Source organism: Xyrauchen texanus, chromosome 37 (genome assembly GCF_025860055.1).
Source record: "Xyrauchen texanus isolate HMW12.3.18 chromosome 37, RBS_HiC_50CHRs, whole genome shotgun sequence".
NCBI lineage: Eukaryota > Metazoa > Chordata > Actinopteri > Cypriniformes > Catostomidae > Xyrauchen > Xyrauchen texanus.
The window spans coordinates 16,943,885-16,969,929 of NC_068312.1; the positions used below are offsets into that span (position 1 = coordinate 16,943,885).

A 26,045-nucleotide genomic window follows, 5' to 3' on the forward strand; every position below is an offset into this window, starting at 1 on the left:
CACTTCAATAACTGTCTGGTTTGGTTCAGCTACGAAATCAGACACCAGAAAACTACAGAGGACATCTCTGTCTGCTGAGAGGATTATTGGTTGCCCCCTGCACCCTTCAAGAACGATACACTTCCAGAGTGAGGTAAAAGGCTGGTAATCACTCTGGACCCCACTCACCCTGCCCATTACCTTTTTGAACAATTGCCTTCTGGCCGACGCTTCAGAGCACTGAGCACCAGAACCATCAGGCACAGGAACAGTTTTTCCCTCATGCTATCCATCTCATGAACAATTAAATTGCCCCATTTAGAATAATTATGTGCAATACACAGTTAAGTCTATTTATATTATCCAACATATCTGTCTCTTCTCTTCTGCCATTTCATTCCTCTGGAGGAAAAAATTGCACTGTACATGACAGATAACAGATTTGAATTAGAATTGCACTAAGTATGCGTATGTGTTTATCTATCTGTGTGTGTATGTACGTATGAGTATAATTATTTTTTATTATTTTTGTATTATTATCTATGTATTGATGCTGTTTTTGTATTGTTTTTGTATTGTTGTGCACTGGAAGCTCCTGTCACCGAGACAAAATGCTTGTATGTGTAAGCATACTTGGCAATAAAGCTGCTTCTAATTGATTAAATATCAGAATCAGATTCTGATATTTAATTAAATGTTCTCCTGACATTTTCATTCAACTGAATCAACTGAGATACAAAGTTAGAAAAGGATCTATTACCCTTCTAAACCCTGCATCATATCATTACACCAGATTACAGGTAGTACAAAAAGTCATCCAGGTTCATATTGGGCTCCTTGTGAATGCTCTAGCCAACAAGGAAAGCCAGTTTGTGGGCGTACTGACATGGTGCAGGTACTCGGACAATCCCCTTAAGATAGAAAGATTATGTATACATGAGAAAGCACATAACTGAAAAGCTTACAAAGTACAGAGTAATACTTTTGCAATGATCTAAAGAAGGTTGTTACCTGCCAGTTGTAATACATGTGGCAGAGTTTGTAGGTGAGGCTTTGCATATGATCTGGTTTGAGGCCGCTGTTGTCAAACACCACGGTGTAGTGAGTAGGGGCAACACATCCAAAATGCACAGCCTGACTGATTATGAAGAAATTGTACCAGTGTAAAAAGCAGATTTAACATTGATTAGAGATGAGCAGTTCACGACACAGCAATATGAAGAGGCTGATTTGTTAATAAAGATCTGATGCGCTTTTTCACAACCACTACAGACAGCTTGGGCCTGCATGCAAAATGTATTTGTAAATACAACAGAGGGAATTCTAGACTCCCTGAAGTGTTCCATTAGTCTATATAAAGCATGGCTCACTCATAGTCTTGCCCCATGTCTTAATGGACTGCATGATGTGGGACTTCATGTCCACCATGCTCTGCAGCATCCCATCACCAACTCCATCTCAATAAATGATGCGTGAGGGCAGGGAATTGTTGTACTTCAGATAGGCCTTCAAAGAAGCTGAGGAGACCTATAGCGTCAGTATTGATAAACCATTTAAAAAAAAGGCCTTTATTAAAGAACTGAACAAATCAAGAAGCCATTCAAAAGCAAAAGGCAGAGCCAATAGTTGGCATTAATAACCAAAATGTTGGAGTATACCCCCACTGCACACCTTGCAATGATCCTTTCAGGGCATTGATAATCTTTTGACCAAGGTTTTGCAAGACACACTTGGAGAACCATCTAAAGAATTGATACTGTTCCCCTATCAGATCTCCGTACTCGTAAGAGATTGTCAATTAATTTGCATATGCCTATAATAACGGTTATTTCTGTAATTTAAGTTAGTTCGAGGTTAGATCCTCGACTAATTTTCTGTCTGTTGCCTTTGAAAATGTGGAGAACTTTGTCTTCAGTAAACTCTATCTTCATTGATTGAAACTTCAACTTTGAACCTGGGTCATCATTGTACATTCTGGTCTCTTTACTGGGTATAACTTTAGTCCTTACAATACCATCCCCAGATGTTAAAATACATTTACAAAGCAAAATTTTTGAACCACATTTTTAAAAGAACAACACAAAATCTAATTGTTTCAATCCATGAGTATCCAACCACATTTTTTGCATGCATTAATGGAAATAAATACATCAATAGGTAGAGACAGATATGGACAGATGTAACCCAATGAAATTTTAAAGTTTTTACAGTACTTTTGACTATATACACATAATATAAAATCACAAAATGGTTTTATATAATAATCCTAGTTCAGGTCTTTTGGGATCAATGTTTGTAAAATATAAATATAAGTCTCCCTCCTAAGAATGCAGTGCGACCCAACTGACCAAACAATATCTCTTTAAACCATGAATATACCTGATGGATCTTTGGAGAAGACATCTGCAAGTCAGCTCTTTACTGTAATTCATTATCAAAATGTGGATATAGCTTTTAGCAACTATATTAGATATACTCAGTATGAGTTGTTTTATAATTTCTGAGGTAATTTTATTACGATCACTTCTCTCTTTAGGATAACGGGGCGGCAGAACAGAAGTAGGACAGCTTTAGGAACTTTTTGACAGATCTTCTTTTTTTTTTGCATGGCTTTACAATTTCTGCTGTGTATGTGTGTGTTTACTCCCACAGAAAACATTATAGGGGGTGTATTTAGCATGCAACAATAGAGCTGGGCATATGATCATTCAAGTTATTCTTAGTCTTCAAGTGTCTTGCTGGGATTTCTAAATTCCACAGCTCTCCTCCCATTTTGCAGTTCATCAGCAAGGCAATCCTGGTGGCCACAGTCATAAGTGTTTGATGGTGCAAGACAACACACACTGACTTGGAGTGGGGCAGTCCACACAAAGGTACTTCTTCACAGAGTCATACTTATCCTTTCGGTTGGTAGGAAGGATCACTGCCACCTATGCAAAGCACACAAGCAATTATGACAATTGTGCTTTTGGACTCACCATCTGAGTTTCAGGTGATACATTCTGTTGTAGGGCTCTGAGTAGAGATTATGACGATCCTCGTACTCAATCCTGCTTAGACAAGAAATGCATATTAAAGCACTAGTTCTCAGGAAAAAACCTTCCATCACTCACCCTTGTTATGTTCTGAACCCAAGTGACTAACACTGTTCTCTAACAAGTCATATGGTTTAAAACAACAGGAGAGTGAGAAAATGAGGAATTTTAACTTTTCTGGGAACTATTCATTTAATATGCATGGCAAGTGAATGCTGTATAGGACTGAAGGTTTATCTATGCTGTCAACTCACATGATGGCTCTCTGGATACGGATTCCCATGGGCCCAGCCCCTTCGTTGAGAGACTTAAGCAAAGATTGGGCAACATTTGCATTTCGGCGTGTGTAGAACATTAGCCAGTTATCCAAAGGCATGCAGCTAATAAGAGGGACACCGCTCATTTCTTTAGACCAGTCTGCTGCCCATGGTTAACCTCAAACTAAAAGAACACCTCAAATAAACCTAAAATGATGGATATTCAAAGTCATGCCTGGTGGGTAGTGGAGTAATCTTTCTTACCACTCTGCCTCCATGTATGATCTTCTCAGAAAGCAGAACTCTTCCGTTCATAATCAGTAGGCTGTTCTCAAAGCTCAGACACTGAGTGCTCAGTTCATTCTGCACATCACAGTTTCTGTAGGGAGAGTAGGGATCAGGGTTTATGCAAGAACCCCATTTTGCTATGAGTATTGTTATCAAAACACCAAAATTTGAGTCGGTGCCATTTAGAGTGACATTTCATGGTTCTTGATACCAATTTTGATACAACAGCAAAAATATGCTAATATGATATGGACACTCCTTTGGCCTATTTAAAGATACATTTAAAAAATGCATGCTTTCTTTGTGTTTCTCTCACTTATGCACTGCTTAAGTGTTTTTAAATAGGGCACTACTGAAATCCGTTTTATTTTTTCCCCCCCAAATCCAGAATTACATTTTAAAATGTAATTTAATTTCATCATCAAAATAGTGTCTAATCAAATTAATTAATATAACTTTAAGTGAAAATAAAACTTTTCAAGGACTATTCTTTGGTTTAAGGAAGTTCCTTTTACATTTCCCTTTAGTTGTTGAACTCATTCAAAACCACAACAGAGGCCACTTCATTCATAGTGACTTTAACTTGATTAACGTTACTATTGTTAACACGACTGTCATAAAATGTCATTATTAAAATATGGACCATGTTATTCAGTGGCTGGACAATTTCTGGTTGCCTGGAACTAATGGAAATTTAAGAGTTTAGATTGCCGAAAAGCAACCACAAATGGTTAGGTTAACCCTAACGCATGCAACGTAGTACTGAAGCGAGAGGCTGGATACATACAGTTCTAACAACTGTATTTTATCTGTATCTTCTTACACAGTTCTCTGGAATACTCCATTCTGATTGGTCAATGGCGCCATCAAGCGGTCAGATATTATTCGGTTACAACCACACATCCGGGGTAGAGGTCTGCAAGCCCGTCGGGTCCCGACGGAGCCCGACACGCTGAGTCAATTCGGGTCGGGCTCGGGCCAATTTATTTTTTAATAGATAGGGCTCGGGTCGGACTCGGGCTCCTTTAAATTCTCTCCTTTCATTGTGCCCATAATCGCGCACTAAAATAATACAAGTACATAGCCTATATGCATGTACATGTGCGTTTTCAGCACAGCAGGGAGGAGGACGCTGGAGGAGAGGAGAACAGCTCTGAAGGCTTCAACGGTGGATGCGATTCTTTTTCTTCACAACACCGCCAATAAACAGTGACTGTCACGTTCCTGTGTTGTCTGGCCTATGTTCTCCGTTTCACCTATCACATTCCATGTCACATTCCATGTCACATTCCATGTCACATTCCTTGTGGTCCGGTCCGTGTTTTCTGTTTCACTCAGCACGTCAAATTCCATGTCACGTTTTCCTTGTTGTCCGCCCCGTGTTTCACTGTCTGTGTATAAAACTACAATTCCCACAATTCCTGGCCTCTCTCACTGCCTGCACTCTTCATTGGTCTCACCTGTGTCTCGTTTAGTCGTCATTGTGTTTGTGTATTTAACCCGGTTTGTTTCACCATTCCCCTGTCGGTCTTTGATGTTTGTGGATGCCTGTCTCCGTGCTCCCCCTGATGTTTATCCTGCCTGTTCTACCTTTCATGTTTTCCGTGTTTCCAGGTTTTAGTGTCGTTTTACCCATCGTGGTCATTTCCTTTGTTCCTGTTTGTTTTGTCTCACTTTGATTTACAATAAAGTACACTGCATTTGGATCCAACCCATTGTCTGCCTCCTCCTGCATCGTGACAGTGACAGTTCTGCCTTTACACAGTTCAACGATGTATTATTTATTTTTTACGTTAGCCAGTTGGCGAAGAGTTCTTTGAAACATTGTTTTCCAGTTTCTGTAAAGTTTCTTCACATCAAAGAAAGGTAGGCCGTACATCTTTATTTACATATTTGCTGCTGGATCACATAGCTTGGCTATTATCTACTGCATGCTTGTACTTTTCTGTAATCGGTAATAATATTTGTGGGCATGATTGCCGGTGGCACTGTAACTTTATATTTGAGGCCTATAATAACTTTACCTATTAGCATGTGTGTTTGCGTGTATTAGAGAGAGCGTGCATTAAGATTTACACACACACACAAACAAACACAACTGAAAGTAGGCCTATATACACTGTTAATTTTTGTATTTATTTATAAAACAAAATTACACACTTGTTCAATACAGAATTTGTTCTACTCTGTTATTTTTCATGCTCATATAAATGCTTTGGCAATACAATGTACAATTTGTCATGCCAATAAAGCTAATTTGAATTGAATTGAATTGCATTAGAGAGAGCGCGCGTCAGAGAGCTTAAATATTGGCGTCGGGCTCGGGCTGAATAATTGCATTTGTTTTCGGGCTGGGGTCGGGCTAGGGCTTGAACACTACAGGCCAGGGCCGGGCTAGGGCTGGAGTTTTTGGCCCGTGCAGGGCTCTAATCCGGGGATTAAGACTTATCAGAACGCTCATCCGGGTTATTCGAGCCATCTCTCCTGCTTCATTATGTGTGCGATATCTACAAGTAAGCTAATGAAATAATTTCAACAAATAAATGTTTCATGTGCATTTACTTATTTATTTGGAAAGTAGTCTTGTAAAAGACTGAATAATGAGGAGTCAGACAGTCTATTTTACACCGTAAACAACAACAGAACTCCAACGCAAACCGATGGTTGATTCCAGCTGTTCAACAATTACTTCTCAAATTACAATTTCAACGGCAATCAATATTTTATGTTCATGTCTTTATTTATTTGGTTAGTAGCTGTGTAATAAGCTGGATAATGTACTGTCAGCAGGTTGTTATAGCAAAATAAACCCCTTCAGGGTGTCAGGGTTTATTGTGCGATAACAACAGGCTGACTGTACATTATCCCTTACAAATCTCTGGTACGTTGCTCGCTGCCCCTATGTCTAGGTTAAAATCCAAGGGTGATGGAGTATTTTCTGTAATTGCACTAAAATTATGAAATAACCTTCTCCTTCAAATTCACCAGTCTCCTTCCATTGAGACTTTTAAATCAATCTTGAAATCTTCTCTTTTTACACTGGCCTTTTGAGTCTGAGAAATGAAATGTAGGGCACACAAATGTAGGGTTTTTTGGGAGTGTATGTATGTTGTGTTTTAGATTACAAGTGTTTGAGGTACAGGTAGGTAAACATAGGTGCATGTATACGTCCATATATGTGTACATATATGCACATATACATGTACCTATATAGGTACATGCACGTATATAAGTAGACATATATGTACCTATATGTGTATATATATATGTAAACATATATGTACTGTTAGGGGTATAACAGTTTGACCCGGACCAGATATGGAGAAAGAAAACCAGGAGTCAGAAGTTCAATCAAAGAATCCAAAATTTACTGAAGAATAGTTTGCAGTGAAATTGGTACAGCCAGAGGCAAAGTCTCACGAGGAGATCGAAAGCTAACTCATACCTTACACAAAATTTTACATCAATTATACCATTTGTAAGGACGTATATTCTATTATTTAACTCCTGATTGGCTAACAGAGCATAAAGTCACAACATATAGATAGCTATAGCACATCAACATTAATCAGCGCAATTGTCGTCCTGGCTCGAGATTTACATCTGAAGTGACCTCGCAGATGGTCTCGGGCGTCTTCGAGTCTGCCTGCTGTGTCTCCCTGGGTTCAAAACCTGGGTAGAAGGTCAATACGCACACACGAAACACTGACGAATGACAGTGTTTCTCTGCTCACAAGGGAACCACAGCACACATTTATCAGGTCATTTTAACCAAAACAGTGAGATAAGAAATATTCACCCCTCAGGCAAAGGAGAGGAAAGAAATAATAAGAGAAAATTTACACTTCTACTTATTCAAGTGCTATTACATAGGATTTTAAATCATATAATTAGTCATGGACAGGTAAAAATCAACCACAGAATACATCTGGAACATATGTTTAACATTCTCCCTGGTGTCTCATCTCAAGCTTATTCCCAAGACGACCTTCAAGTCAGCCTCCGTGCAGAACAGAGAGAGAGGCTTCAAGGAATGTGCATGAAATCAAAAATTAACTCTTAAAACACATATGATTCGAAGTTTATTTCAGTTATGCATAAGAAAAATAAAATTGATTACGTGCGAATGCATATAGTTAATTCATCACTTTATTAAAGAAGTTTAAGCAACAGAATATAGATACATAGTGATCAATACATCTTTATATATGTATCGATATAACTGAAGAGACAAGGGATTTCGACCCTCACCCTTCAGTACCTATATGTGCATATATGTACATATAATATAGGAAACTGGCCAATTTTATATATGTCACATATATTCTAAACCTATATCAAAACCTATATTAAAACATATATGTTTATATAGGTTCTTTCCATGTGGGTTGCTTTGAGGAATTCATTTGTATGACAAGCGCTAAAATGTTACTGTTGCTAAAAAAATATTTAATAGAATTTAAAACCTTGTGTGAGGGCTGCGATTTAATTAATCTGTCTACACACGCTGCTCATGCGCAGCTCTGCCCTGGCCACACTCAAGGCATTTCAGTGCTCACACCACGAATTTCATCTCATGCTTACGGAAACAGATGTGCTGCATTCGGTCAGAAGTGGAAATGAGAGCATTTCACCATGTTTGGAATGTGGCGCTCATTTAATGGTTAACAATGTTGCAACAAAGAATAAGTAAATGTAGTCTAATGGCTACTTTGGTATTGCAAAATCTTGAGCGCTCAAATTTCAGAGCATGGGCGCTGCATGTGCATTTGTGCTCAAGATCCGTGAACCTCAATTTTATGTGCTCAAGGCAAAACAAAACAAGATCAGCAGAAGCTGAGAGGTAATCTATTACAACACAATATATTATTTATTTAACTTTAATATGTATATATGCATAAAGTATTGAATTAGTGTGAATTACAAAGCAGGAAATTAGAAAACACCTATTCTGTGGTGTAATGGAATTTTAGATATGGCTATCTTCTATCTTTCTCACTGGCAGCCATAACACCCTGTAGCTCTTGCCTGGTTGCCCACTAAAGTTAAGCAGGGTTAACTTAAGTTAAGCAGCCTGCCAGTACCTGGATGGGAGACCTCCTGGGTAAAGGTGCTCACCCTACATCTGTGTGGGTGCTAATGCTCCACTATAGTGACAGGAACACTATACTGTAAAAAGGCACTGTCCTTTGGATGAGATGTTAAACCAAAGTTCTGGCTCTCTGTGGTCATTAAAAATCCCATGACACTTCTTGTAAACAGTAGGGGTGTAACACTGATGTCCTGGCCAAATTGGCCCCTATCTATCATGGCCTTGTATTAATCTCCATCCCTGAATTGGCTACATCACTCTACTCTCTCCTCCCCAACAATAGCTGGTGTGTGGTGTTCTGGCTGCTGTTGCATCATCCCTATGCTATGTAAAGTGCTTTGAGTGCCTAGAAAAGTGCTATATAAATGTAAGGAATTATTATTATTAATGTGAATATTAACAGCAAAAATATGTCATATCAAAATATCATATAGATATGGGTATAGATATCTTTTTATGAATTGTAACAATGCATGGTTGTGAGAACGATAACTAGTTTCTAAAGAGACATAGTCAGACCTTTGCTGTTTCTATTTATCTGACGTAAGGAAATCAAATTATAATATACAAGTTGTCTACTAAAGAATAGTTCAGTGATTGGTTAGCTGTTGTTTCGTAAGCGACAGGAGCAAATCAGATACAAGCGTTCAGCACAGTGATTGTAAGATGTTCTGTATCATGTTCTAATAACTTTTACCTGAGATTTCTTTGCTTTGTAAGAATAAGATTAGCTTGGAAGTCAAAACCTTTCCCTTCATTTATTATTCATTACCCCAGAATGTGGCGACACATACCTGGTGTTATGCAGCCAAAACACAAAAATGATTGCAAAAATCACGATGGTTCTCTGCGAGAGGTTGCGTTTCACTGACGATGGATCACAGAGAGACTGGCTTGTATTTGATACTGCGAATGGCCTGCTCTGTATGCTGAAAATATGCAAATGGGGCCTCATTTATAAATCTTTCTTACAATTAGATTTGATCCTAATTTTCATGGATTTGATCCTACATCAAATGTGTGAAACAAATCAGGATTTATAAAAGGTAGAAACCGACGTGAAAATGTTCTTATTCATATACATCAACTGACAAGGATATGTACAAAATATTTTGTGCTTATGCTCTGGTGTGCCAGTGCATGCTGACTTGATTTTCTTATTTTTACTGATGCAAATCTGAATCAGTGACTGACTTAATTTATTAATAAGTGAGTGAGAATGTTTACATCTACAAGAATATTCCGAAATGACTTAGAATTGTAACATTTGGGGTCCTAGGAGTCAAGAGGAGACGCAGAAGTAGGAACTTTAAATCATTTAATTACCATCACTGGAGTGGAACAAACGCAGGAGTAACATCAAACATAACAATACAATTCAAGGACTGACCACTACTGACAAAACTAGAGGGTATATATACACTTGGAACTAAATGAGGGAATGACATACAGGTGGGGATAACGAGGGAGTGATCAGGGCAGTGACTTCTGGGAAATGTAGTGCAGGAGAGAACTTCAAAATAAGAGTCCTTCTCACCCCGACTCGTCACATACGGACGCTTCGGGCAGTTTCGTCACATATTGACGCGCCGGGTATACCTTTGGCGTCATTTTTCGACGTGCAGGGCAGTCCCATAGACTTCTATGTATCTCCGCGAACCGGAGCGTGTAGCGTTGAAATGTCACGTCTCGGGTAAGCTCACGCCGCGAACGGGTGGAGAGTCGAGACCGCGATAAATAACAATCAAAAGGAATAGGCTGCAATGGCCCTCCAACTGGTTTTTGATGTTTAAAACCCCGGACACGTCGTAAAATGACGCCGTTCTACATATCTCCGAACCGGAGCATGTAGCGTTGAAATGTCACGTCTCGGGTAACCTCACGCCGCAAATGGGTCGAGAGTCCAGACCGCAATCAATAAAAATCAAAAGGAATAGGCTACAATGGCCCTCCAACTGGTTTTTTATGTTTCGAAACCGGACGCGTCGTAAAATGACGCCAAAGGTACACCCGGCGCGTCAATAAGCGACGCCAAGGGGTCCTGCCCGAGCGTCCGTATGTGACGAGTTGGGGTGTGAGAATGTGTTGCGTGAAGACAGACTGTGACATTACCCCCCCCCCCCTTTAAATAGGCGACTCCTGGCGCCCCAAGACAGATGACGGTAGGGAAACGCAGAAGAAAGATCCCAGGAGGATGATCGGGGCCTGGGGGGGCGGCTTCAGGGCTGGGATTGAATCAGGAGGCCTAGGAGTGGGCGGAGCCGTGGAAGGCTCTGGGGCCGGAGCCGTGGAAGTCGGAGCCATGGAAGGCTCAGGAGGCTTTGGAGGGCGGAGCCGTGGAGAGCACTGGCAGAAACAGAAGAGAAGATGCCCTCTTCCTACTCTTTCTCCTTCGGCCAGCAGGGAGCGTGGTTATGTGGATGGTCGAGGCTACAGGCTCTGGCTCGCTGCCCGTGGCAGGCATGGGCTCTAGCTCGCTGCCCGTGGCAGGCATGGGCTCTGGCTCACGACCGTGGCAGCTTCTGCTGACTGCAGCAGTGAATCGACCACTGGAAACAGGATAGGATGAGCCCCCCAAAAAAAAATTATTTAGGGTTGTTGAACGGAGTGGAGTTACCTTGGAGACAGGGGCCGTGGAAGGCTTGGGGATGTCCACTGTGGGAGGAGATTCAAAGTCCTAATCCTCCACACCCACAGTGAAAGGTGAGCCGCTAAGTTTCAGTGCCACCTCCACAAAGTTGCACAGCGTCCAGTGAGGACCCGCCGGAGGCATCCGCTCCTTCAGCACACTATTCAGACCAGCTCTGAAAAAATAGACCAGAGAGTGGTCCTCATAGTGCACCAAATTAGCAAGATGGAGAAACTCACGCACGTGATCCTCGACTGGACGATCTCCTTGTTTGAGGAGGAGGATGCTCACAGCTGGTATATTCATAGTATGGGTTAGTCCTTCTGTAACGTTTGGTGTCCTAGGAGACGCAGGAGTAGGAACTTTAAATCCTTTAATTACCATCACTGGAGTGGAACCTACGCAGGAGTGGAACCTACGCAGGAGTGGAACCAACAAAGGAGTGGAACCTACACAGGAGTGGCATCAAACATAAAAATACAGTTTACAGATTTAGAAAGCATAGCAACAGTCAACCTTTTTTTTTAATTATTTTTATTAAACCTTCATTTGCTTTCCATTAAAACATGACGTAATAGACTGATGCTTTGGCAACATCACTGTTTATGTCAAACATGGAAGTGGTGGCAAAAACCATGCACAAAAAGTCAACTTTTATTGGATTACGTTGTTGAAAAATGATTCCGAGGGCTCTCGTTGACTGCTGTTGCTTCAAGCCATCAACAGAGGTGACTGGACTGAGGAGATCATTTCAACTCACAACTCTGCAGCAAAAAGTTATAGCGGACATGATTACATGTTTGTTATTAACTCATTTCATGAAAGTAATTTTGTTTGTATTTATGATGGTTTTGTGTTATAATTTCATTTAATCATCTAATCTGTCAAATCTAACAACAGTCAGCGGGATTTCTGCCACCACTTACTGCGCATTCGCTGACATTTTAGTAAACGATGATTGGTCTATAGACATTATTCACAGTAGCTTCACATGCAAGCAAGAAAGAAATAGGCCAAACGGGAAAATGTATGGGCCGTTGCGATAATGAAAAAAGTCAGAATATTGATATGCGATATATCGATCGACCACTATTACACATGGGCCAAAAGTTGACAGCATGACTAAACGGGTGACTGAAACCCCATTATTTGCTGCACTAAACATGTTGGAACTCTTCGCTGAAAAACACAGAAAATGGCAGGACGGCTGAGTTTAATATGGTATATTTATGAATTAATATCTGTAAATCACATATATGAGGTTAGATAAGGCATAAAGCATAAAAATTCTCAGCTATCTTGCAAATTGTAAACATAATACAATTTTGGGGGTAATTGTCTGAAAAACTTAATATACATGTATATAAAACATTTAGCTTCAGGCACAATTTAAAGTCATGCTGGTAAAAATCTATTTTTAATATTTGTGTTGGGGGCTAGTGAAAATCTTGGCAGGGCAAGTAAAAATCTGAAGCACTGGCCCAACTGGGCCATTATTCAAAATTATTACCGTTGAGCACTGCAGCGAATTAGGCAATGAAGAAATGGGACATGGCTTTCAGCTAAGACACACATTGTTAAAAGTTTATACATCCTACCTGTTAATGTTGGAGATCAGACGGTTTACTCTGCCCTCTCTCTGTTCAGGACTCAGTCTTGTGTGAGAGGCTAGATCCTTCTTAATGTTGAAATCAGAGGGCATCTTATCCGTTAGACCATCAGAGGAAACAAATGCACATACTCCCTAATGTTGAGAAAAAAGCCAAACTTCTTGTTACATTTTCAACACAAGAAAGCTGTGCTTATCAAGCCATTTTATTGACATTGTAGGAAAGTTGTGAATTCAGTCTTCTGTAGTTGTAGATTTACCTGTGAGGAAGCAGAACTCTGGGACAAGCATTGCAGGTCTGGATAGAGACCGACCTGTGGGACCGAGTCTCTTTACATGACTAACCAGAAGAACCTGGTTCCCATCTGTTAAGTTCAGACCATATTGCTGGAGAGAAAATTTAATGAAACAATAAAAGTCAGAAACTGGTGTAAAAATAATTTTGGTTACATTTCCCTTGTACTATTGCATTAGGTTACCGTCTTGAAGTTGTTTTTAAAAGAGATCTCTGTATCTCCCTTCTTAAATGTTGGGGGTATGGTCCCAGGCAATGTCATTGATTCTGTAGGTCGTTATTGTACCTAAAATGAATGCCATCATGTTTGTTAGTCAATCATTACCTGACAATACTCTTTAAATAGCCTTTAATGATTATTAAAAATGTTCCATTTAATTGGTTTATCCAAAATTTATATTTAATCCATTATGTAGGTCTGGCTGTGCTCTCATTTTACTTTGTGAGGATTACAAGGCCCACAAGCTTCTTGGTGCAGACTTCAGGAAAGCGCTGGTCTCCACATTGCTGCCTCAGACAGTACATGAAGTCAAGAAATGTCTCACTGCACAGAACTTTGTGGCTCATATCGGTGCACAACATAATACTGGACTCATATTGAAGGATGGTTGTCACAAAGCCAGGCCAAATTGTCAGTCAGACAGGGTTTATGCAATGTAATAATTCATTTTCCAACAGCTGTTAGATAAGCACACACAAGTGGTTTCAAAACCTGTGCTGGGGAATGTTGAAAGAATCATCAGGATTGTAATAATGGCGACTAATCTGCTGCATGTTTAGCATCAGCAGGATTCTACAACACAAAATTAGCAGGGCTAAAATGCCACATAATAGGGATGTTCCGATAAAAAAAAAATCTGAGAATTAGTACAAGTACTGATTTTTTTAGTACTTGCTGATACAGAGTTTGATACCTGTTTTTTTTTTTCTGAAATCAATATCAGCAGTTTATTTCAATTGTATCATAAACCTGCAGAGATCTGGACCATCGCTACAAAGAGCAAAAGAAAGAGAGTTGGGTTGGGTTGGATGGAAACATTAAAAGAACTGATCGGGGCAGAACAACAAGGATGGACTGCTGATTTGTCCAGTGCTGTGTTAACATTAAAACAAACAGTTTAATAATTAATATTGTTTTATAGCCTGCAAACTCATACACTTTGCTTTTTTAAACACTGTTGCGAATTCTGATTTACCCTTAAAAACCAACAAAGACAGTATTCTTGGAATTTGTAATGAACCATAACAGGGTAAAAAGGTATGACAGATTATATATAAGCTTTATATGAAATATTACTACTACTAATAAAAAATATATAGGTCTATTGAATGGCAAAAACATAACTGTAATCATAGCACAATGACATACTTTCATAATTTGGCTTTTTGAAATCCCATGGCAGAATATTTTTTACTGTGTGTGTGTTCACGCTCCCAGTGCGCAGTTTGTTCACAACAGAAAAGTAATTACCTTAACGGTTTTAGTAATATGTTTAAACCCGAATTTAAAAAAACGACGATTTTTTTTTTTTTTTAGTAGTACTTGTCGTTAAAATATTAACTTACAAAAAACAGCTTAATTTGCCAATTTATATAAAATGTATGTATGTTGCGTATGGAGAAATCGTTTGGTTACGTATGTAACCTCCATTCCCCGAGGGAGGGAACGACACGTTGTGTCGGAGAAGCGACACTAGGGGTCTCTCTTGAGTGCCGTTATCCACCTCTGATCTATGAAAAAAGGCCAATGAGAGTTGGCAGCCAGTATTTGCATGTCCCACCCCCGGACATACGGGTATTTAAGCGGCGCAAATACGGGAGTTCATTCAGGATTTTTCTGAGGAGCCGGAAATGGTCCGGCAACAACAGTGGCTCGGTTCAGCGACATGGTGGAGGAAAGACACAACGTGTCGTTCCCTCCCTCGGGGAACGGAGGTTACATACGTAACCAAACGTTCCCCTTCTGTCGCTCTCTCCACGTTGTGTCAGAGAAGCGACACTAGGGGACCCATTCCAATCTTGCCATGCGCTGAACCGTGTACGTGAACCGCCGATACAGAGGCAGGCAGGGATTTCATCCAGTGCATCGTCTGTACCTGGCTGCACGTACCCTTCCCCAATGCCCCATAAGAACATCGGGATCCTTCTAGTTACCCTGGGAGGGGAACAAGGCGATGTTTGCCAACATGGGAACGGGCTAGCCTGGCTGGGCCTCTTTTCTCTCCATGTTTCTCGCATAGAGCAATCACGGCCGGGGCCCTTACACGCATAAAGGGAAGGGGGTCTTACCCAGACCCTGCGGAGACCACACCTGCCCTTTTTCTTGGGGAGGAAAAGTGGTAGACACGTCACACGGCCGTCTTAGGGCTCGTGTGGAAAGTATGGTGCGGTGGTAGATCCAGCCTCGAAAGAGGGGAGTTGCTACAGCACGGCGACCGGGGCAGCTGTAACTGCCTAAGGGAGACATGGGGGTCTGATCGTAAGGGGACAGAACCGTGGAATTACACACAGGGGGAGTCCGAGCAGGAGGCCTTCTTAGTTTACCTGTGGAGCCCCTATACCAGTACAGGGTGGCCATTAGGGTACCCGCAGTGGCTTTGGTCGGCGAGTTCCTCCGCTGAACCGCGGACCCGGAGGGCTGGGGAGGAATCGACCAGGGTCCCGACTCGGAGTGGGGAGCCCTGGGAAGAAGGCGCACTACTTTTCCTTGACTTAAGGAAAAGGGCGCTGGGCGCAAGCGATCCACCCGGCCGGTCGGTCTCACGTGTTACCGAGTTCTCACGGGCTCGGACCTGAGAAAACACGAGACGCAACCGACTCAACGCGGAGGTTGTAAAACCTCACGAAGGTGTTGGGTGTCGCCCAACCTGCGGCTCTACAGATGTCTGCTAGGGAGGTGCCCTTGGCCAGTGCCCACGAGGACGCAACACCCCTTGTTGAGTGAGCTCGGACCCGCAAGAGTGGGGGCACGGCCTGGGTGTGATAAGCCAGTGTGATGGCATCGACAACCCAGTGGGCGAGCCTCTGTTTGGAGACGGCATTCCCTTTCTGCCGTCCCCCAAAGCAGACAAAGAGCTGCTCAGAGCGTCTGGTGCTCTGTGTGCGGTCCAGGTAAATGTGCAGGGCGCGCACTGGACACAGCAACGAAAGGGCTGGGTCTGCCTCCTCCCGGGGCAGCACTTGCAGGTTCACTACCTGATCTCGGAATGGTGTGGTAGGAACCTTGGGCACATAGCCCGGTCAGCGGTCTTAGGATCACAGGCGTATCCGCCGGACCGAACTCCAGGCAAGTGTCAGCTGACAGAGAACGCTTGCAGGTCCCCGACCCTCTTGATAGAGGCGGCAGCGATCAGCAGGGCTGTCTTAAGAGAGAGGTCCCTGAGTCCAATTGATTCAAGCGGCTCGAAGGGAGGTCTCTGGAGTCCTGCCAAGACTACCGAGAGATCCCAGGAGGGAACTAGGCCTGGCCGGGAGGGATTCAACCTCCGAGCCTCTCAGGAACCTGAGGATCAGGTCGTGCTTACCCAAAGACTTGCCGTCTACAGGATCGTGGTGGGCGGCAATGGCGGCAACATACACCTTGAGGGCGACGGGGACAGCCTCCTGTCCAGCCTCTCCTGTAGGAACAGGAGCACTGACTTGATCGCGCATCTCTGCACCAGGCAGTTGATGTGCCAACGCAGCGGGGCCCCTTTCCAACGGCCCGCTGCTGCGTGCCCACTGCACACGGCACCCCACCCGGACCGGGAGGCATCGGTTGTGACCAGAACGCGTCGGGACACCTGGTGCAGGGGCACTCCTGTCCATAAAAAGCAGAGGTCTGTCCAGGGTCGGAGTGTTTTGAGGCAGGCGGGGGTGATCCTTACCCGATGCGTGCTGTGGTGCCATGCTTGTCTCGGGACTCGAGTCTGCAACCAGTGCTGGAGTGGTCTCATATGCATCAACCCCAGCGGCGCGACTGCCGCGGAGGACGCCATATGCCCCAGGAGCCTCTGGAAACGTTTTAGAGGGACCACTGTGCCTGGCTTGAAGGAAGCGAGGCAGTCCAGCACCGACTAAGCACGCTCGCTCGTGAGACGTGCTGTCATTGAGACTGAGTCTAACTCCAACCCGAGAAAAGAGATGCTCTGAACCGGAGTGAGCTTGCTCTTTTCCAAGTTGACCTGAAGCTCCAAGCGGCTGAGGTGCCGGAGCACCTGTCTCTGTGTGTGCATAGTAACTCTCGAGAGTGTGCCAGGATGAGCCAGTCATCGAGGTAGTTGAGAATGCGGATGCCGGCTACTCGTAGCGGGGCCTCTGCGACCTTCGTGAAGACGCGAGGGGACAGAGACAGGCCGAAAGGGAGGACTTTGTACTGAAACGCCTGGCCGTCGAACGCGAACCGTAAGAAGGGTCGGTGTCGTGGCAGAATTGAGACGTGGAAGTACGCGTCCTTCAGGTCTACCACTGCGAACCAATCTAGATGCTGAATGCCAGCCAGAATATTTCTCTGCGTGAGCATTTTGAACGGGAGTTTTAACAAGGCCCGATTGAAAACTTGCAGGTCCAGGATTGGTCGTAAGCCGCCGCCTTTCTTGGGTACAATGAAGTAAGGGCTGTAGAAACCCTTCCTCATTTCGGTTGGAGGGACGGGCTCTACCCGCGCCCTTGGCTAAGAGGGTCGCGCAGGGAACTGGCATGCTCGCCGTGTACTGCGGAAAAGCGGATGCCCCTGAAGGGGGGCGGGAGCCGGGCAAACTGAATTGCGCAACCGAGTCGAATGGTCCGGCGCAGCCAGCGTGATGCGTTGGGAAGCGAAAGCCACGCTTCCCAGCTCTGCGCTAGGGGCACCAAAGGGACGAGTATTTTGGACGTACCCGGCGGGGCCTCGCAGCGGGGCGGAACAGGTAATGCAGCGTCGGGCGGCTTCCTTGCGGCCTGAGGCTGAGGTGCTGAGAATAGACTCAAAGCACTTACCTTGCTCCGCGCGCCCGGCAGGGGGCGGGTTCGTGACTGAGGAGGAGGTCCGACGTCGGCGTCCTCTGGACTCGTCTGAACCGGCCGGCTGGGGGACAGTCGCGGGCAGGCGGAAGGCGGGATCGCCGCGTCCGGTGTACCGGGACTGTCGTAATCTGAAAGCACATTGCCGTGAGAACGGCATTTGCGAGCCAGGTGACCCAGAGGCAAAGGAAATAGCTCTTTTATTGAGAATGTGGGTACCACAGCCCCGTCAGGGGGCAAATGAAAAAACAAAGGATTCTCCACCCGGCCCTCCACCGGGGACGGAGCGGTCTTACCACCTCCGGAGCTAACGTCTTCGGCTCTGGGTCGACTGTCTCAGGAGCGGCTTAGGAGCCTTCCGGGTCCTAGAGGGGTTCAGTGAGACAGGGGCGTACGCCGCCCTGCGGGTGCTTCGACGCTGGGGCTGAGAGCTGGGCCCGGGTTGGGGCGGAGCAGGAGCTGGTTTCCTCGCCGCAGGGGGACGCCCTCGGCGAGAAGACGGGGCAGGGCCCGTAGCGACAGGTGTGCGGTGGGGCATGATGTGAGAGATGGCCTCCGTCTGCTTCTTCACCGCGGAGAACTGTTGGGCGAAGTCCTCGACGGTGTCGCCGAAAAGGCCAATCTGGGAGACAGGTGCGTCCAGGAAGCGGTTCTTGTCAGCCTCAAACATCTCGACCAGATTGAGCCAGAGATGCCGTTCCTGGACCACTAGGGTGGCCATCGCCTGTCCGAGTGCCTGCGCTGTGGCCTTCGTCGCTCTCAGGGCGAGGTTGGTCGCTGAGCACAGTTCCTGCAGCACATCAGGATCAGGTCCACCCCCGTGCATGCTTCTGAGTGCTTTGGCCTGGTGGACTTGCAGGAGGGCCATCGCATGCAGGGTGGAGGCAGCGCGTCCAGCCGCACTGTAGGCCTTCGCGTTGAGCGAGGATGTTGTCCTACAGGGTTTGGATGGGAGTACGGGGCGGCCACGCCAGGAGGTAGGGCTACCGGGGCATAGATGGTACGCAACTGCCTTATCGACCTGGGGAATCGCCCCGTATCCATGGCGCTCTCCGCCGTCGAGGGTGGTGAGAGTGGAGCGGGTGGCACCTAGACGAGCGGAGAGCGGGGCTCTCCACGTAGACGTCAGCTCGTCATGCATGGAAAAACGGGACCGGGGGGATGCGTGGCGCTGAACGGCGCGCTGCCCCAGGAACCAGTCATCCAACCGTGAAGGCTGTGGGGAGGATGGAGGGTTCCAATCCAACCCCACGCTCACGGCGCCCGGAAAGCATGTCAGACATCTGAGCGTCGGCCTCAGCCTGGGCCTGCTGGCCCGAAGGCGGCAGTCCAGGGGAGTCCTCGGCATCAGACATCACACTCTCCGATGCGGTGGCGAGCTCATCTGCTTCGGGCTCGGGAGGATAGACAGCCAGGCCGTGAGGCGAGCCGCTATCGCCGCGAGCGTGGACGGGGACCAGCGAGCGTGTCGGGGAACGGAAGGTTCGCGGGGGGCTACGCGTCCTGAAAAGGACGTTCAACACCGCTGTGTTTTGCTCTTTTAGAGAAATTCACTCTTTTAAGGGAAATAACTCTTTTAATACACAGTATGTGTGTGTGTCTGCGCTGTCGAAGCGCTCAGGAGCAACAATGCACGCCGTGCAAAGTAGGAGAAAGCCGCTGTTGTGCGCCGTCAAATCCAACAGCATGCAGATCGTCAGAGGAAACAGGAACGTAGTGGTGTGTAAACTCGCAGCAAACTGCAGACAGACCATCGGCTCCGAAGAAATTTTCTGAATGAACTCCCGTATTTGCGCCGCTTAAATACCCGTATGTCCGGGGGCAGGACATGCAAATACTGGCTGCCAACTCTCATTGGCCTTTTTTCATAGATCAGAGGTGGATATCGGTGCTCAAGAGAGACCCCTAGTGTCGCTTCTCCGACACAACGTGGAGAGAGCGACAGAAGGGGAAATTAGTGTATTACCACATTTAAAATTCAAATGTTAGGCTACAATCTCACTTAGCTATTTTACTCGTAATTGCACGTGTCTTGCGACAGGGCCGCTTGATCTATGCACTCAGAAATTAGCACAAAGTCATTAACGCTACAAGTTAAACATTCTTGAATACTATTAATACTTACACGTTTTTTTATTACTCAAATACTTCCTTAAAAATTAAAGTGCACTTTCGTTGTCAAAGTTCACATTAATTTCATAACAGAGATTAATGGGAAACTGTATGGCATTAATTATGCTAAATTAAATATTAAACTATAACACTGTACAATATAATTTTTATTTTACAGTTGAAATAAAGCACAAACCTTGCACGTGCATTGCGCAAGTGCATGACCTAAACACATGGGGGAGATTTTTATAACAGAGTATAAAATACTTTGGAAAAAAAACACATATTTGACCTTATATGCTTAAAAAGTTGTCCGTCGTCGTCTATATAACCTAGTTATTGCATGCAACTGACGAAGTTAACTTGATTGCCACCAGCAATGAGTTAATTTGACAAATTTAGTCTGCTGAATTAAATTCCACATTATTTTAATATGTTTAGACTTTAGGAACACTTTTGCAACATTCACAAACAAACAAACCCGTGCAGAAATATTTATGTAAAATCTCGACAGCTCACTCTTACCATCTCTTCCAAAAAGCACAATGATGATCAATTAACAGGCTGTCGGTTAACCTGATTTCACTCAGCTGCTCAAAAATGTCCATGCATTGCAATATTTTCAGGTCATAATTACTTATTTTATGACCGAAAATGTTGCTGAAATGAATTTGGAACCACATTTTAAAGGGGGGGAATTTCTCAAATAAAGATATTTTAAGGTTATTTTAAGACAGAGTTCACCACCAGATGGCGCTCAAATACAGAAAACACAAACAGCACGAAATTCTAGCTATGTTGCTAACGGTCAAAGACACTGAATAAACGTATCACTATATTTAAAAAGGATACATTGAAAAGTCCTGAATAAAAAAATAAAATAAAATAATACTGTCTTATTTATCCTAGTTTTAGGATACCGTGTCCTTGGGCTTCTACAGAAATAAAGACTTTCAATCGTATCCCAAGTTCTTGCTGAAAGAAACCTTCCTCGGAAAAACAATACTGTTGAGTGTTTGTACTAAGAAAATAATTGTTTGGGGCCAATAATGGAGAAAAACAATTAGGTGATTTTGGACACGTGTTGTGGCCACAACCTGTAGCTTTTTTCTCGATTGTCAACTGCCAGCACCACCAGCTATATAAAAACACTACTGCCGTTACAATCAACTGATGAGCAAACATGTGTGGCAGCATTGCTCGAATGTGTCCATATTGTTCAATATGTAGCATTTAATTCTGCATGTGTGTGATAATGAGTGGTTCATGAAACAGGCTAGCACTTGACTGCATGTTTTATACAGAACAAAAAGGCTTTATTCACAGTAGAAACTCTTGAGATAGGACTACCAATTTTATGAAAGCATACAATTAACTGGGGCGATTGGAAACCTATTAGCAATGCAACAAAGCTTGTGGACAAAATAAGATGCCAGAAAGAGACATTTTAAATGCCTAAATCTGCTAAAAGTAATTTTTTTTTAGAATATGGATTTCCTAAAAACTAACAGTCAGGGACTAAAGGCCACAACACGTTTGATTTCATGGGGTATGTAGTAAAAAGAGGGGAGGGACAGAAAAACAAAAAAAGAACAGCAAACACATTATATTCTTTTATCCTTTCCCTCACCCTGTGTCCTGTAGCTGCGACAGCGGGTCAACCTTCAACATACAAATGGCTAATCCATAATATTGTAAAGGTTTTGTTTTCTAAAAGTTGCACAAAACACATGAATTCATTTCTTTTTTATGTATTTATTGTAACTAGTGGTTTGCAATATTCCCTAAATATTGCTGCTTTACTGTATTATAAATAATGCTTAATAGATGTCACATTGCAATATGTTGAATATGCTCTTAGTTTAGTACTCTGCTCTTTCCTCCTCATCAAGCTTGTGAAAGTTACACAGTATCTGGTAGGCAAGGCTGATATAATCCAGTTTTTCAGCTCCTGCTGTGCCAAAAATGTCTTTTTGCATTACCCATCATTTGTTTTGATTAAACTAGATCAGAAAAACATCTGGGACAAACAAAAACAGGCTTTGACACAGAACCTGAATGGTTATATTTCCTAATTTCTGTAATTTCCACCTCAAAAACAACTCCCAGCATGTATCAGAATCAGAATGAGCTTTATTGCCAAGTATGCTTGCACACACAAGGAATATGTCATGGTGACAGAAGCTTCCAGTGCAAGAGAATGCAACGTATATACATACATACAAACATATACATTTAAACATATATACATATAGTGACATACAAATAAATAAAATAAGATATAACAGCTAAAAAAGAGAAATATACAATAGCGCAATAATGTTGTTAAAATATTTCATATTCAGATATACAGTTATGTGCAGGTGATGTAATGTATTGAAGAGGTAGGATATGTTAAAGAATATAAATGAAATATGGAATATATAAGTAGGAACAGATGGATTGAATATTGCGGTTGTATTGACCAAAAGAATGTATTTGGGGACAGTTTTAACTGTTCATGAGGTGGATGGCCTGAGGAGAAAAAATATTCCTGTGCCTGTTCTTCTGGTGCTCAGTGCTCTGTAGCACCGGCCAGAGGGTAACAATTTGAAGATAAAGTGTGCTGGGTACAGGGGGTCAAAAGTGATTTTACCAGCCCTTTTAGTCACTCTGGATGAACATTTCTAGAAGGGTGGGTAGGGGAGTGCCATTATTCCTCTCAGCAGTCCAAACTATCCTTTGAAATCTTTTGATGTCTGACTTGGTAGCTGAACCAAACCAGACAGTTATAGAAGTGCAGTGGACAGACTCGGTGACTTCTGAGTAGAACTGTATCAGCAGCGCCTGTGGCAGGTTGAACTTCCTCAACTGGCGAAGGAAGTACAACCTCTGCTGGGCCTTTTTCAAAATAGAGTCTATTGGGGATTTTCCGCTGTTGATAGTACCTGGTACCTGATACTTTTTTTAGTACGACCTCGGTTGAGGTTCCAAGCGAGCCGAGCGATACTAAATGTGACGTCAAAATCCTGCAGATCACTGATTGGCCAGGGAGAATCGTCACTACCAGTGTCACTGGATTTCCGGCACGGGAAATCAACCCACTAGTTTTAAAATTAGCAACAGCGATAACAGTATCATTTGTTCACAGGTCAATAAAGGAGGTGCAGACGGTCCACTCGTTAGCGATGAACAAAACGAAAAAGTCTCTCAGGAAGTGTATCAGCTGTTGGCCACACGGCTACCACCGAACCTACCAACAGTGTAGGGAAAGTTAAAAAAAAACTTAAAAGTGATTACAGAACTGTGCAAGCGGGGACGTGGTCAAGCGCCCGTCCAGGAGAGAAAAGCGGTAAGGGCACATACACCTGAGCTAAATTATGTCTAACACCTGTCTCTAATTTCAGTGAGCACGGGGAGAGCGGCATAAAAGGGTAGCCAGAGGGCCTCCATGAAAAGAGGAGATGACAAGCTAACCCAGTGCGCTTGTGTTATATTGTGTAGTATTGTAACGTATTGAAAAGACAACGGGCATTAAAGGCTTACCTTGCAGTGAAGACTTGTTTCCTGTCCTACTTCCTGTGAGGGGTTCTACACTGGTGCCGAAAGTTGAGCTTCCCCGGACAGGAGGGGAATTAGGCGGGCTGCCCACTGTTCGCGGGGCCAGCCCCAGATTTCTGCTGAGCGCTCGAACAAATCGAGGAAGGCCTCAGGATCATCTGCTGCCCCCATCTTCTGTAGCATGGGGGGGGGGGGCAGCGTAGCGCGGGTGTCCGGGGTCGCGGTTGTGGCCGACGCGGCCTCCTGGCTGAGGAGGCTCCGGATGGCGAGCCGGACCTCTGCCTGAGCCCGCATGATTTCGAAAAACCGGCGATCTTGGTCCTGCTGGAGCTCAAGCAGGGTTTGCTGGTGGCCTTGATGCAGCGTCGCGAGGGACTGGAGGACGTCTGCCAGCTGGGAGGACTCTATGGGGCGACCACTTTCCATGCTTGGAATGTTGTTTCCTTTAAATTTCCCAGGTTTCGGCACCAGTGTAGAACCCCTCACAGGAAGTAGGACAGGAAACAAGTCTTCACTGCAAGGTAAGCCTTTAATGCCCGTTGTCTTTTCAATACGTTACAATACTACACAATATAACACAAGCGCACTGAGTTAGCTTGTCATCTCCTCTTTTCATGGAGGCCCTCTGGCTGCCCTTTTATGCCGCTCTCCCCGTGCTCTCTGTCCTCAAACAGATAAGAGAATAGCACACACCATATACTTCGGATACTTGGAGTGAAATTGAGTTTAAAATTATCCGGGTAGTAATTATTTCTTCTGTCACGTGACTACCTCTGCTTCCATTTTTTTTACTTCAATATTTCTTTTCTGGAAGGATCAGACTTTATAAAAAAAAAGACAAGTGACAACACAAGGAAAAGACTTTCTGAACTGTGTTTCGGGAACCATTTATTTCATTTATCAAACAGGCCTGATTGTATTTTTGTTTTTGTTTTATGTATTTGTATGTTTACAAATATTGCACCAAAACCAAACGAAATGAGGGTGTACTCAGACAAGGTTTTTAAGGTGAATATTATATGGAGGTTTTAATAAGTAAAACTTACCTCCCTAACCTAAAATTTAACCAATAGTGTCCAAAAATATAAATGAGAGTTGAACGAAACAGACGTCCTTACCATTTCCAACACCTAATCCTAACCAATAGTGTTTTAAAATGCAAATTCTAAATTAAAAACAAACAAACAAGTTTTCTGAAGCAGCCATGTTGATCCGTTTAGTTTCTGTGCCACTTTCACGCGTCTTTGATTAGACTAAAACTGTGGATGATGAATCCAAAGTCCAACACTCTATCAGGTGAGCTACCAAACAGGAATAAGTGAGTATATGTAAGTGGGTCAGTAATGCAAGAGTTAAAATGTATAGTTTTATACATTTAATACATTTAACTTATTCGATGAAGGTCAAAATAAATAAGGGAGAACTATTGTAAAAAAATTGTATGCCACAATCACATACATTCTTATTCGGGCAGGGATTAGATTTCTCAAAGGTCCCCCGAAACATTTTAATAAACAGGTAATTCGCACTGTAAATTTTACAATGTGAGTAAAATACAGACATTGCCTTTAAATAATTAGCAGATATACTGTATTGCACAAAATTATATCTCATATATCTCAATTAAGTTAACAATATTCAAAACACAGCAATGGCAAATACTTAAATAGGAGTGAAAATGAAAGAGTGAAGAAGAAATTAACAGAGGAGAGTGCACGAGCAGCAATAGGTATTGATTTAAGGTGCCCCCTGCCTGGTGGGCTGATGAATGCCCCCCAGGCCCAAGCCAGTCCATTCTAAGATAGAGTGAGACAGAGAAAGACACATGAAAGTTAGACTGAAGTTGTTCCACCAAAGAGCCAATTAAGCCAAAGCATTTATCAAAAATTGTCAGAACAATTATGAAAGTTATTGTCAAGCAGTTCCCTTTGTTGTTTTATTGTCTGCATATAAAAATCATATTCATCTGTGTTCCAAATACACTCAAATAAAATTCAAACAGCAAGGAATCTGGCATGATGTGCATTGTAATGTGACATTTGTTAAAAAGGTCATGGAAATTAGATCATTATTAGCCGTATATAGTGCTTTTGTCATCTGATAATGGCACAACATTGTGTGTCTGGTCAAATTTAACTGTGTATTTAATTAGTGATTTCCTGTGTTATATAACATTATAAGTACACACATACTTCAGTATATCTCTATCTTATATATTATGTTTATTTA

The 26,045-nt window shown here is 43.3% G+C and overlaps 1 pseudogene; it reads right to left on the reverse strand.

Annotated features, from left to right (window-relative positions):
• Positions 1-773: 773 nt before the first annotated feature.
• On the reverse strand, positions 774-22,255 carry LOC127630546 (piwi-like protein 1; annotated as a pseudogene).
• Between the last annotated feature and the right edge of the window lie 3,790 nt (positions 22,256-26,045).